The sequence below is a fragment of the Oncorhynchus mykiss genome, chromosome 18 (assembly GCF_013265735.2).
Source record: "Oncorhynchus mykiss isolate Arlee chromosome 18, USDA_OmykA_1.1, whole genome shotgun sequence".
Classification (NCBI taxonomy): Eukaryota; Metazoa; Chordata; class Actinopteri; order Salmoniformes; family Salmonidae; genus Oncorhynchus; species Oncorhynchus mykiss.
Window position 1 is genome coordinate 3102768 of NC_048582.1, and position 12500 is coordinate 3115267.

Below are 12500 nucleotides of genomic sequence, written 5' to 3' on the forward strand. Positions count from 1 at the left end.
GAGGAGAGGAGGAGGGAGGAGAGGAGAGGTGGAAAGGAGGAGGGAGGAGAGGAGGAGAAGATGAGAGGAGGAGAGGAGGAGGGAGGAGAGGAGAAGAGGAGGAGAGGTGGAGGGGAGGAGGGAGGAGAGGTGGGAGGAGAGGAGGTGAGGAGGAGAGGAGGACAGGTGGAGAGGAGGAGAGAGGAGAGGTGGGAGGAGAGGAGGAGAGGTGGAGGGAGGAGAGGTGGAGGGTGAGAAGAGGAGAAGAGGAGTAGAGCAGGAGAGGTAGAGAAGTGGAGAGGAGGAGGGGAGAAGAGGAGGAGAGGAGAAGAGGAGGAGGGAGGAGAGGAGGAGGAGGGGGGAGAGGAGGAGAGGAGGAGAGGGAGAAAGGAGGAGAGGAGAGAGGGGCAGAGGAGGAGAGGGAATGAGTGTGGAGAAGTGGAGGTTGTGTGACAATGAGGAAGAAACAAAAATGTTGAATAATGACGAAAACATACCATCTAAATTGTGTTAAAATACACACCGTTAATAACCTACAGGAATAATTTGAGTGGAAGGTGATTATCGTTGAGATTGGAAACACATGAACAAACAACATGGCCGCTGCCAAAAGGAAGTCCAACCCCACATTGACATTGGTTATGGGGCCACACTAGACTTCATACTAATACATTGTAAGGGACTGTGAATATTCTCCTTGTGTCACGGCCGTTGAACGAAGAGGACCAAGGTGCGGCGTGGTCAGCGTACACATTATTTTATTTAATAAATGACGCCGACAAAAACAATAAACAATACAAAAACAAACCGTGAAGCTAAAGGCTATGTGCCCTAAACTAAAAGTCAACTTCCCACAAAGAAAGGAGGGGAAAAAGGGCTACCTAAGTATGGTTCCCAATCAGAGACAACGATAGACAGCTGTCCCTGATTGAGAATCATACCCCGGCCAAAAAAACAAAGATGTACAAAAACATAGAAAAACAAAACATAGAATCCCCACCCCAAATCACACAGGTCAGGGTGTGACACCTTGTATTTTTTAATTCAACACACCTTCTGTCACGTCCTGACCTTAGTTCCTTTTTTAATGTCTCTATTTTAGCTTGGTCAGGGCGTGATTTCGGGTGGGCATTCTATGTTTTGTTCTATGTTTGTATTTCTATGTGTTTGGCCAGGTATGGTTCCCAATCGGAGGCAGCTGTCAATCGTACTTAGGCAGCCTGGTTTCGCCCTTGAGTTGTGGGTAGTTGTTTTCTGTTGCGTGTCTGCACCAGCCAGAACTGTTTCGGTCGTTCGCGTTGTTATTTTTGTGATTTCATTAAATAAATATGGACACGTACCACGCTGCACCTTGGTCCTGTCCTTCCAACAGCCGCTACACCTTCCTTGTCACTTCAAAGCAACAACATGAGCCTTGAGTTGGTTCCATGACAGACACATTAGATAATTATTATCACTAATGGGAATAAAGCAAGGCAATTATTATTTTTTTAAACGTAACCTTCATTTAACTAGGCATGTCAGTTAAAGAATAAATTATTATTTATTATGACGGTTACCCCGGACGACGCGGGGCCAATCGTATGCCGTTCTATGGGACTCCCAACCAATCACGGCCGGCATTGGGATCCAGCCTGGATTCAAACCAGGGACTGTAGTGACACCTCTTCGCACTGAGATGCAGTGCCTTCGACTGCTGCACCACTCAGGAGCTCAGGTTTGTCATTACAGACGTTGGATCTTAATTTGAGCCAGTTCTGCAAAAGCAGACAATTAACCCTGCAGCAACAGGAAATGTGAATTATTACGTTGGTTTAAATTCATGTAAAACGTTTGTAAGATTTGCCTTTTTTTTGGGGGGGGGGGGGGGGGGGGGGGGCAAATCAAGTCTGACATTTCAAAGTGGAAAAAACTAACTTTAGAAGCCCTTTAAAACCTCCAATACACTACAAGTTAGCATTTACTGCTTTGCAGGAAGATTCTCAGCAACAAAATAGTGATCAAATTAAGACCCTACATCTGTATAAAGAGACATGTCAAGGAGAGCGTGTTGAATTCAGATATAAGGAGACGGTATATATGACTACACAACATTGAGTCGACATTTGTACTCAACATTAGTCTGGGTATGTAGTGACAGAGATGGTGTTGTTGATCCTCTTCAGTGTAGTGACAGAGATGGTGTTGTTGATCCTCTTCAGTGTAGTGACAGAGATGGTGTTGTTGATCCTCTTCAGTGTAGTGACAGAGATGGTGTTGTTGATCCTCTCCAGTGTAGTGACAGAGATGGGGTTGTTGATCCTCTTCAGTGTAGTGACAGAGATGGGGTTGTTGATCCTCTTCAGTGTTAGTGACAGAGATGGGGTTGTTGATCCTCTTCAGTGTAGAGACAGAGATGGTGTTGTTGACCCTCTTCAGTGTAGAGACAGAGATGATGTTGATCCTCTTCAGTATCGTGACAGAGATGATGTTGTTGATCCTCTTCAGTATCGTGAAAGAGATTATGTTGTTGACCCTCTTCAGTGTAGTGACAGAGATGATGTTGTTGATCCTCTTCAGTGTAGTGACAGAGATGATGTTGTTGATCCTCTCCAGTGTAGTGACAGAGGTGGTGTTGTTGATCCTCTTCAGTGTAGAGAAAGAGATGGTGTTGTTGAACCTATTCAGTGTAGAGACAGAGATGGTGTTGTTGACCCTCTTCAGTGTAGAGAAAGAGATGGTGTTGTTGATCCTCTTCAGTGTAGAGAAAGAGATGGTGTTGTTGAACCTATTCAGTGTAGAGACAGAGATGGTGTTGTTGACCCTCTTCAGTGTAGAGAAAGAGATGGTGTTGTTGAACCTATTCAGTGTAGAGACAGAGATGGTGTTGTTGATCCTCTTCAGTGTAGAGACAGAGATGGGGTTGTTGATCCTCTTCAGTGTAGAGACAGAGATGGTGTTGTTGATCCTCTTCAGTGTAGTGACAGAGATGATGTTGTTGATCCTCTTCAGTGTAGTGACAGAGATGATGTTGTTGATCCTCTTCAGTATAGTGACAGAGATGATGTTGTTGACCCTCTTCAGTATAGTGACAGAGATGATGTTGTTGATCCTCTTCAGTGTAGAGACAGAGATGGTGTTGTTGACCCTCTTCAGTGTAGTGACAGAGATGATGTTGTTGACCCTCTTCAGTATAGTGACAGAGATGATGTTGTTGATCCTCTTCAGTGTAGAGACAGAGATGGTGTTGTTGACCCTCTTCAGTGTAGTGACAGAGATGATGTTGTTGACCCTCTTCAGTATAGTGACAGAGATGATGTTGTTGATCCTCTTCAGTGTAGAGACAGAGATGGTGTTGTTGATCCTCTTCAGTGTAGTGACAGAGATGATGTTGTTGACCCTCTTCAGTATAGTGACAGAGATGATGTTGTTGATCCTCTTCAGTGTAGAGACAGAGATGCCGTTGTTGACCCTCTTCAGTGCATCATTAAGTCACCTCAACACTCCCAGGCGATACTCACGTCTTCAGAAGGAACATCCCTCGACCACACCCACCTATTGGAGAAAAAAAAACATTATTTCCCATTGAACCCCAGTAACTCCACTCTCTACTTGTAGTTGTATAGTCTGTTAGTAACTCCACTCACTACTTGTAGTTGTATAGTCTGTTAGTAATTCCACTCACTACTAGTAGTTGTAAAGTCTGTTAGTAACTCCACTCACTACTTGTAGTTGTATAGTCTGTTTGTAACTCCACTCACTACTTGTAGTTGTATAGTCTGTTAGTAACTCCACTCACTACTTGTAGTTGTATAGTCTGTTAGTAATTCCACTCACTACTAGTAGTTGTAAAGTCTGCTAGTAACTCCACTCACTACTAGTAGTTGTATAGTCTGTTAGTAACTCCACTCACTACTAGTAGTTGTATAGTCTGTTAGTAACTCCACTCACTACTTGTAGTTGTATAGTCTGTTAGTAACTCCACTCACTACTTGTAGTTGTATAGTCTGTTAGTAACTCCACTCACTACTAGTAGTTGTATAGTCTGTTAGTAACTCCACTCACTACTTGTAGTTGTATAGTCTGTTAGTACCTCCACTCACTACTTGTAGTTGTATAGTCTGTTAGTAACTCCACTCACTACTAGTAGTTGTATAGTCTGTTAGTAACTCCACTCACTACTTGTAGTTGTATAGTCTGTTAGTAACTCCACTCACTACTTGTAGTTGTATAGTCTGTTAGTAACTCCACTCACTACTTGTAGTTGTATAGTCTGTTAGTAACTCCACTCACTACTTGTAGTTGTAAAGTCTGTTAGTAACTCCACTCACTACTAGTAGTTGTATAGTCTGTTAGTAACTCCACTCACTACTTGTAGTTGTATAGTATGTAACTCCACTCACTACTAGTAGTTGTATAGTCTGTTAGTAACTCCACTCACTACTTGTAGTTGTATAGTCTGTTAGTAACTCCACTCACTACTAGTAGTTGTATAGTCTGTTAGTAATTCCACTCACTACTTGTAGTTGTATAGTCTGTTAGTAACTCCACTCACTACTTGTAGTTGTATAGTCTGTTAGTAACTCCACTCACTACTAGTAGTTGTATAGTCTGTTAGTAACCCTCTTCAGTATAGTGACAGAGATGATGTTGTTGATCCTCTTCAGTGTAGAGACAGAGATGGTGTTGTTGATCCTCTTCAGTGTAGTGACAGAGATGGTGTTGTTGACCCTCTTCAGTGCATCATTAAGTCACCTCAACACTCCCAGGCGATACTCACGTCTTCAGAAGGAACATCCCTCGACCACACCCACCTATTGGAGAAAAAAAAACATTCTTTCCCATTGAACCCCAGTAACTCCACTCTCTACTTGTAGTTGTATAGTCTGTTAGTAACTCCACTCACTACTAGTAGTTGTATAGTCTGTTAGTAACTCCACTCTCTACTTGTAGTTGTATAGTCTGTTAGTAACTCCACTCACTACTTGTAGTTGTATAGTCTGTTAGTAATTCCACTCACTACTAGTAGTTGTAAAGTCTGTTAGTAACTCCACTCACTACTTGTAGTTGTATAGTCTGTTTGTAACTCCACTCACTACTTGTAGTTGTATAGTCTGTTTGTAACTCCACTCACTACTTGTAGTTGTATAGTCTGTTAGTAACTCCACTCACTACTTGTAGTTGTATAGTCTGTTAGTAATTCCACTCACTACTAGTAGTTGTAAAGTCTGTTAGTAACTCCACTCACTACTAGTAGTTGTATAGTCTGTTAGTAACTCCACTCACTACTAGTAGTTGTATAGTCTGTTAGTAACTCCACTCACTACTTGTAGTTGTATAGTCTGTTAGTAACTCCACTCACTACTTGTAGTTGTATAGTCTGTTAGTAACTCCACTCACTACTAGTAGTTGTATAGTCTGTTAGTAACTCCACTCACTACTTGTAGTTGTATAGTCTGTTAGTAACTCCACTCACTACTTGTAGTTGTATAGTCTGTTAGTAACTTCACTCACTACTAGTAGTTGTATAGTCTGTTAGTAACTCCACTCACTACTTGTAGTTGTATAGTCTGTTAGTAACTCCACTCACTACTTGTAGTTGTATAGTCTGTTAGTAACTCCACTCACTACTTGTAGTTGTATAGTCTGTTAGTAACTCCACTCACTACTTGTAGTTGTAAAGTCTGTTAGTAACTCCACTCACTACTAGTAGTTGTATAGTCTGTTAGTAACTCCACTCACTACTTGTAGTTGTATAGTATGTAACTCCACTCACTACTAGTAGTTGTATAGTCTGTTAGTAACTCCACTCACTACTTGTAGTTGTATAGTCTGTTAGTAACTCCACTCACTACTAGTAGTTGTATAGTCTGTTAGTAATTCCACTCACTACTTGTAGTTGTATAGTCTGTTAGTAACTCCACTCACTACTTGTAGTTGTATAGTCTGTTAGTAACTCCACTCACTACTAGTAGTTGTATAGTCTGTTAGTAACTCCACTCACTACTAGTAGTTGTATAGTCTGCTAGTAACTCCACTCACTACTAGTAGTTGTATAGTCTGTTAGTAACTCCACTCACTACTTGTAGTTGTATAGTCTGTTAGTAACTCCACTCACTACTAGTAGTTGTATAGTCTGTTAGTAATTCCACTCACTACTTGTAGTTGTATAGTCTGTTAGTAACTCCACTCACTACTTGTAGTTGTATAGTCTGTTAGTAACTCCACTCACTACTAGTAGTTGTATAGTCTGTTAGTAACTCCACTCACTACTAGTAGTTGTATAGTCTGTTAGTAACTCCACTCACTACTAGTAGTTGTATAGTCTGTTAGTAACTCCACTCACTACTTGTAGTTGTATAGTCTGTTAGTAACTCCACTCACTACTTGTAGTTGTATAGTCTGTTAGTAACTCCACTCACTACTTGTAGTTGTAAAGTCTGTTAGTAACTCCACTCACTACTAGTAGTTGTATAGTCTGTTAGTAACTCCACTCACTACTTGTAGTTGTATAGTCTGTTAGTAACTCCACTCACTACTTGTAGTTGTATAGTCTGTTAGTAACTCCACTCACTACTTGTAGTTGTATAGTCTGTTAGTAACTCCACTCACTACTTGTAGTTGTAAAGTCTGTTAGTAACTCCACTCACTACTAGTAGTTGTATAGTCTGTTAGTAACTCCACTCACTACTTGTAGTTGTATAGTATGTAACTCCACTCACTACTAGTAGTTGTATAGTCTGTTAGTAACTCCACTCACTACTTGTAGTTGTATAGTCTGTTAGTAACTCCACTCACTACTAGTAGTTGTATAGTCTGTTAGTAATTCCACTCACTACTTGTAGTTGTATAGTCTGTTAGTAACTCCACTCACTACTTGTAGTTGTATAGTCTGTTAGTAACTCCACTCACTACTAGTAGTTGTATAGTCTGTTAGTAACTCCACTCACTACTAGTAGTTGTATAGTCTGCTAGTAACTCCACTCACTACTAGTAGTTGTATAGTCTGTTAGTAACTCCACTCACTACTTGTAGTTGTATAGTCTGTTAGTAACTCCACTCACTACTAGTAGTTGTATAGTCTGTTAGTAATTCCACTCACTACTTGTAGTTGTATAGTCTGTTAGTAACTCCACTCACTACTTGTAGTTGTATAGTCTGTTAGTAACTCCACTCACTACTAGTAGTTGTATAGTCTGTTAGTAACTCCACTCACTACTAGTAGTTGTATAGTCTGTTAGTAACTCCACTCACTACTAGTAGTTGTATAGTCTGTTAGTAACTCCACTCACTACTTGTAGTTGTATAGTCTGTTAGTAACTCCACTCACTACTTGTAGTTGTATAGTCTGTTAGTAACTCCACTCACTACTTGTAGTTGTAAAGTCTGTTAGTAACTCCACTCACTACTAGTAGTTGTATAGTCTGTTAGTAACTCCACTCACTACTTGTAGTTGTATAGTCTGTTAGTAACTCCACTCACTACTTGTAGTTGTATAGTCTGTTAGTAACTCCACTCACTACTTGTAGTTGTATAGTCTGTTAGTAACTCCACTCTCTACTTGTAGTTGTATAGTCTGTATCTCCACTCACTACTTGTAGTTGTATAGTCTGTTAGTATCTCCACTCACTACTTGTAGTTGTATAGTCTGTTAGTAACTCCACTCACTACTTGTAGTTGTAAAGTCTGTTAATAACTCCACTCACTACTTGTAGTTGTATAGTCTGTTAGTAACTCCACTCACTACTTGTAGTTGTATAGTCTGTTAATAACTCCACTCACTACTTGTAGTTGTATAGTCTGTTAGTAACCCCACTCTCTACTTGTAGTTGTACAGTCTGTTAGTATCTCCACTCACTACTTGTAGTTGTATAGTCTGTTAGTAACTCCACTCACTACTTGTATTTGTAAAGTCTGTTAATAACTCCACTCACTACTTGTAGTTGTATAGTCTGTTAGTAACTCCACTCACTACTTGTAGTTGTACTTTTAACTTTACTTTCTCTGATACCCCAAAGTATTTGTTACATTTTGACAGGAAAATGGTCCAATTCACAAACGTATCAAGAGAAAATCCCTGGTCATCCCTACTGGCTCTGATCTGGCAGACTCACTAAACACAAATGCTTAGTTTATGAATTAAGTGTTGGACTCTGCCTCTGGCTATCCGTCAATAAAATATAAAAATAACAATTGGGCCATCTGGCTTGTTTAATATCAGGAAGCTAGAATTATTTATACTTTCACTTCTCATACTTAATTAAGTACCTTTTAGCAATGCCATGTAGTATTTTACTGGGTGACTTTCACTTTTACTTGAGTCGTTTTCTATCTTAACCTTTACTCAAGTATGACTTTACTCAAGTATGACAATGGAATACTTTTCCCACCGCTGCCAGTTAGCCAGCCAGCCAGTAGGCCGGTCAGTCAGGCAGTCAGTCAGCCAGGCAGTCAGCCAGCCAGTCAGCCAGCCAGTAGACCAGTCAGTCAGGCAGTCAGTCAGCCAGGCAGTCAGCCAGCCAGTAGACCAGTCAGTCAGGCAGTCAGTCAGTCAGGCAGTCAGCCTGCCAGCCAGGCAGTCAGTATGTCAGTATGCCAGCCAGTAGGCCAGTCAGCCAGGCAGTCAGTAGGCCAGCCAGTAGGCCAGCCAGGCAGTCAGTGAGTCAGTCAGTCAGTCAGCCAGCCAGTAGGCCAGTCAGCCAGGCAGTCATTCAGTCAGTCAGCTAGCCAGCCAGTCAGTCAGTAGGCCTGTCAGTCAGTCAGCCAGCCAGTAGGCCAGTCAGTCAGTCAGTCAGCCAGCCAGTCAGCCAGTAGGCCAGTCAGCCAGCCAGTAGGCCAGTCAGTCAGTCAGTCAACCTGTCAGTCAGTCAGTCAACCTGTCAGCCAGCCAGCCTGTCAGTCAGTCAGTCAGTCAACCTGTCAGCCAGCCAGTCAGCCAGTCAGCCAGCCAGCCAGTCAGCCAGTCAGCCTGTCAGTCAGCCAGTCAGTCAGTCAGTCAGTCAGTTAGTCAACCTGTCAGCCAGCCACTCAGCCAGCCAGCCAGCCAGTCAGCCAGTCAGCCAATCAGCCTGTCAGTCAGTCAGTCAGCCAGCCAGCCAGCCAGCCAGCCAGCCAGCCAGCCATTCAGCTAGTCAGCCTGTCAGTCAGTCAGCCAGCCAGCCAGCCAGCCAATCAGCAAGCCAGTGAGCCAGCCAGTCAGCCAGTCAGCCAGTCGGGCAATCAGTCTGCCAGCTAGTCAGTCAGCCAGCCAGTCAGCCAGTCAATCAACATATAGATTAGGAGTAGACCCTTTACCAACGACGCGTTAGCCAAGATAACAAGATGTTCCACAATCATGGACAGGGACAAGAAAGACGTTGTCAACGCCTCACATCAAATACATAATCAAGAAAATGTATTTTCAGTGTGCTACGTAACCTTTCCTCCCGATGTAAATGTGCTGACATTTTACCATATTGCATAAATCTCCAATATAAAATGTCCGCGTCTGCAGCGTGATTACAAAGCCGGCAAAGCCGACATGTTGGTTTAATATTCCAACCAAAAAGATTCTGACATTTTAAACTAATACTCAGCCATCCGTGTCCCAAAGGGCACACTACGCCCAATGTAGTGCACTACTTTTGTAACCAGGGCCCTTATGGGAACAGAATGAGTGGAATTTGGGACAATGCGATATTGAGCTCGTCCAGGACTACCTGTCAAATAAACCTCTATTGTGATAAAATGTCACGGTTAACGTGTGAAATGTCCTATAAAGTAATGGTCTTATTTAACCGTTGGTGATCTTATATTAACATATGAATAAATAATTAGAGTATTAACATACAGATGAATAATTAGATAGAGGGTAGTCCCTTATAGACAGTATATTAACATATAGATGTATAATTAGATAGAGTCCCTTATAGACATTATATTAACATATAGATGTATAATTAGATTGAGTCCCTTATAGACAGTATATTAACATATAGTTCTATAATTAGATTGAGTCCCTTATAGACAGTATATTAACATATAGTTGTATAATTAGATTGAGGGTAGTCCCTTATAGACAGTATATTAACATATAGATGCATAATTAGATTGAGTCCCTTACAGACAGTATATTAACATATAGTTGTATAATTAGATTTAGTCTCTTATAGACAGTATATTAACATAGAGACCTGGGAAGAGTTAACAATGATGTCATTTTGTGTCATGTGTCAGTTGTGCAGAGGTGAGAACGGAGTCAGGCGCAGGACACAGAAATGAGTTAAAAAAAACAACATACTTTTACTCGGGAAAAATGATCAGCGAAAAAATAAATCCACGCGGGGATCACAAACCCACAACAAACTACCACAGAACCGGGAACAATCACACACAAAACATAACGGGAACCAGGTGTGTACCATCGAGACAAAACAAATGGAAAACAGAAACGGAGGAACGGAGGAAGCTAGAAAGCCGGTGACGACGAGCGCCGAACGCCGCCCGAACAAGGACAGTCGTGACATTTCGGTAACCAGCGGTAACCGACGGTAACCGTGACAAGGTGACAACTACCAGCACTTACCTTCCGTTCTGTAATTTATACCTGTAAGGATGTACACAGAAACACATCTAGTCTAACACAGGGGAGACGAGGCACTTTGTAATTGATGTAAGGATGCACACAGAAACACATCTAGTCTAACACAGGGGAGACGAGGCACCACACAGAAACACATCTAGTCTAACACAGGGGAGACGAGGCACCACACAGAAACACATCTAGTCTAACACAGGGGAGACGAGGCACCACACAGAAACACATCTAGTCTAACACAGGGGAGACGAGGCACGTTGTATTTGATGTCAGGATGCACACAGAAACACATCTAGTCTAACACAGGGGAGACGAGGCACCACACAGAAACACATCTAGTCTAACACAGGGGAGACGAGGCACCACACAGAAACACATCTAGTCTAACACAGGGGAGACGAGGCACGTTGTAATTGATGTAAATGTAGGACATACCCCCCCAGGTCATATACCAGGACATACCCCCACCCCCCCAGGTCATATACCAGGACATACCCCCACCCCCCCAGGTCATATACCAGGACATACCCCCACCCCCTCCAGGTCATGTACCAGGACATACCCCCACCCCCCCCAGGTCATATACCAGGACATACCCCCACCCCCCCAGGTCATATACCTGGACATACCCCCACCCCCTCCAGGTCATATACCAGGACATACCCCCACCCCCCCAGGTCATATACCAGGACATACCCCCACCCCCCCAGGTCATATACCAGGACATACCCCCACCCCCCCAGGTCATATACCAGGACATACCCCCACCCCCCCAGGTCATATACCAGGACATACCCCCACCCCCCCCAGGTCATATACCAGGACATACCCCCACCCCCCCAGGTCATATACCAGGACATACCCCCACCCCCCCAGGTCATATACCAGGACATACCCCCACCCCCCCAGGTCATATACCAGGACATACCCCCACCCCCCCAGGTCATATACCAGGACATACCCCCACCCCCCCCAGGTCATATACCAGGACATACCCCCACCCCCCCAGGTCATATACCAGGACATACCCCCACCCCCCCAGGTCATATACCAGGACATACCCCCACCCCCCCAGGTCATATACCAGGACATACCCCCACCCCCCCAGGTCATATACCAGGACATACCCCCACCCCCCCAGGTCATATACCAGGACATACCCCCACCCCCCCCAGGTCATATACCAGGACATACCCCCACCCTCCAGGTCATATACCAGGACATACCCCCACCCCCCCAGGTCATATACCAGGACATACCCCCACCCCCCCAGGTCATATACCAGGACATACCCTCACCCCCCAGGTCATATACCAGGAAATACCCCCACCCCCCCAGGTCATATACCAGGACATACCCCCACCCCCCCAGGTCATATACCAGGACATACCCCCACCCCCCCAGGTCATATACCAGGACATACCCCCACCCCCCCAGGTCATATACCAGGACATACCCCCACCCCCCCAGGTCATATACCAGGACATACCCCCACCCCCCCAGGTCATATACCAGGACATACCCCCACCCCCCCAGGTCATATACCAGGACATACCCCCACCCCCCCAGGTACCCCAACACCAAGTCATATACCAGGACATACCCCCCAGGTACCCCAACACCAAGTCATATACCAGGACTTACCCCCACCCCCCCAGGTACCCCAACACCAAGTCATACACCAGGACAACCCCCCAGGTACCCCAACACCAAGTCATATACCAGGAAATACCCCCACCCCCCAGGTACCCCAACACCAAGTCATATACCAGGACATGCCCCCACCCCCCAAGGTACCCCAACACCAAGTCATATACCAGGACATACCCCACCAAGTACCCCAACACCATGTGATATACCAGGACATACCCCCCCAGGTACCCCAACACCAAGTCATATACCAGGACATACCCCCCAGGTACCCCAACACCATGTCATATACCAGGACATACCCCCCAGGTACCCC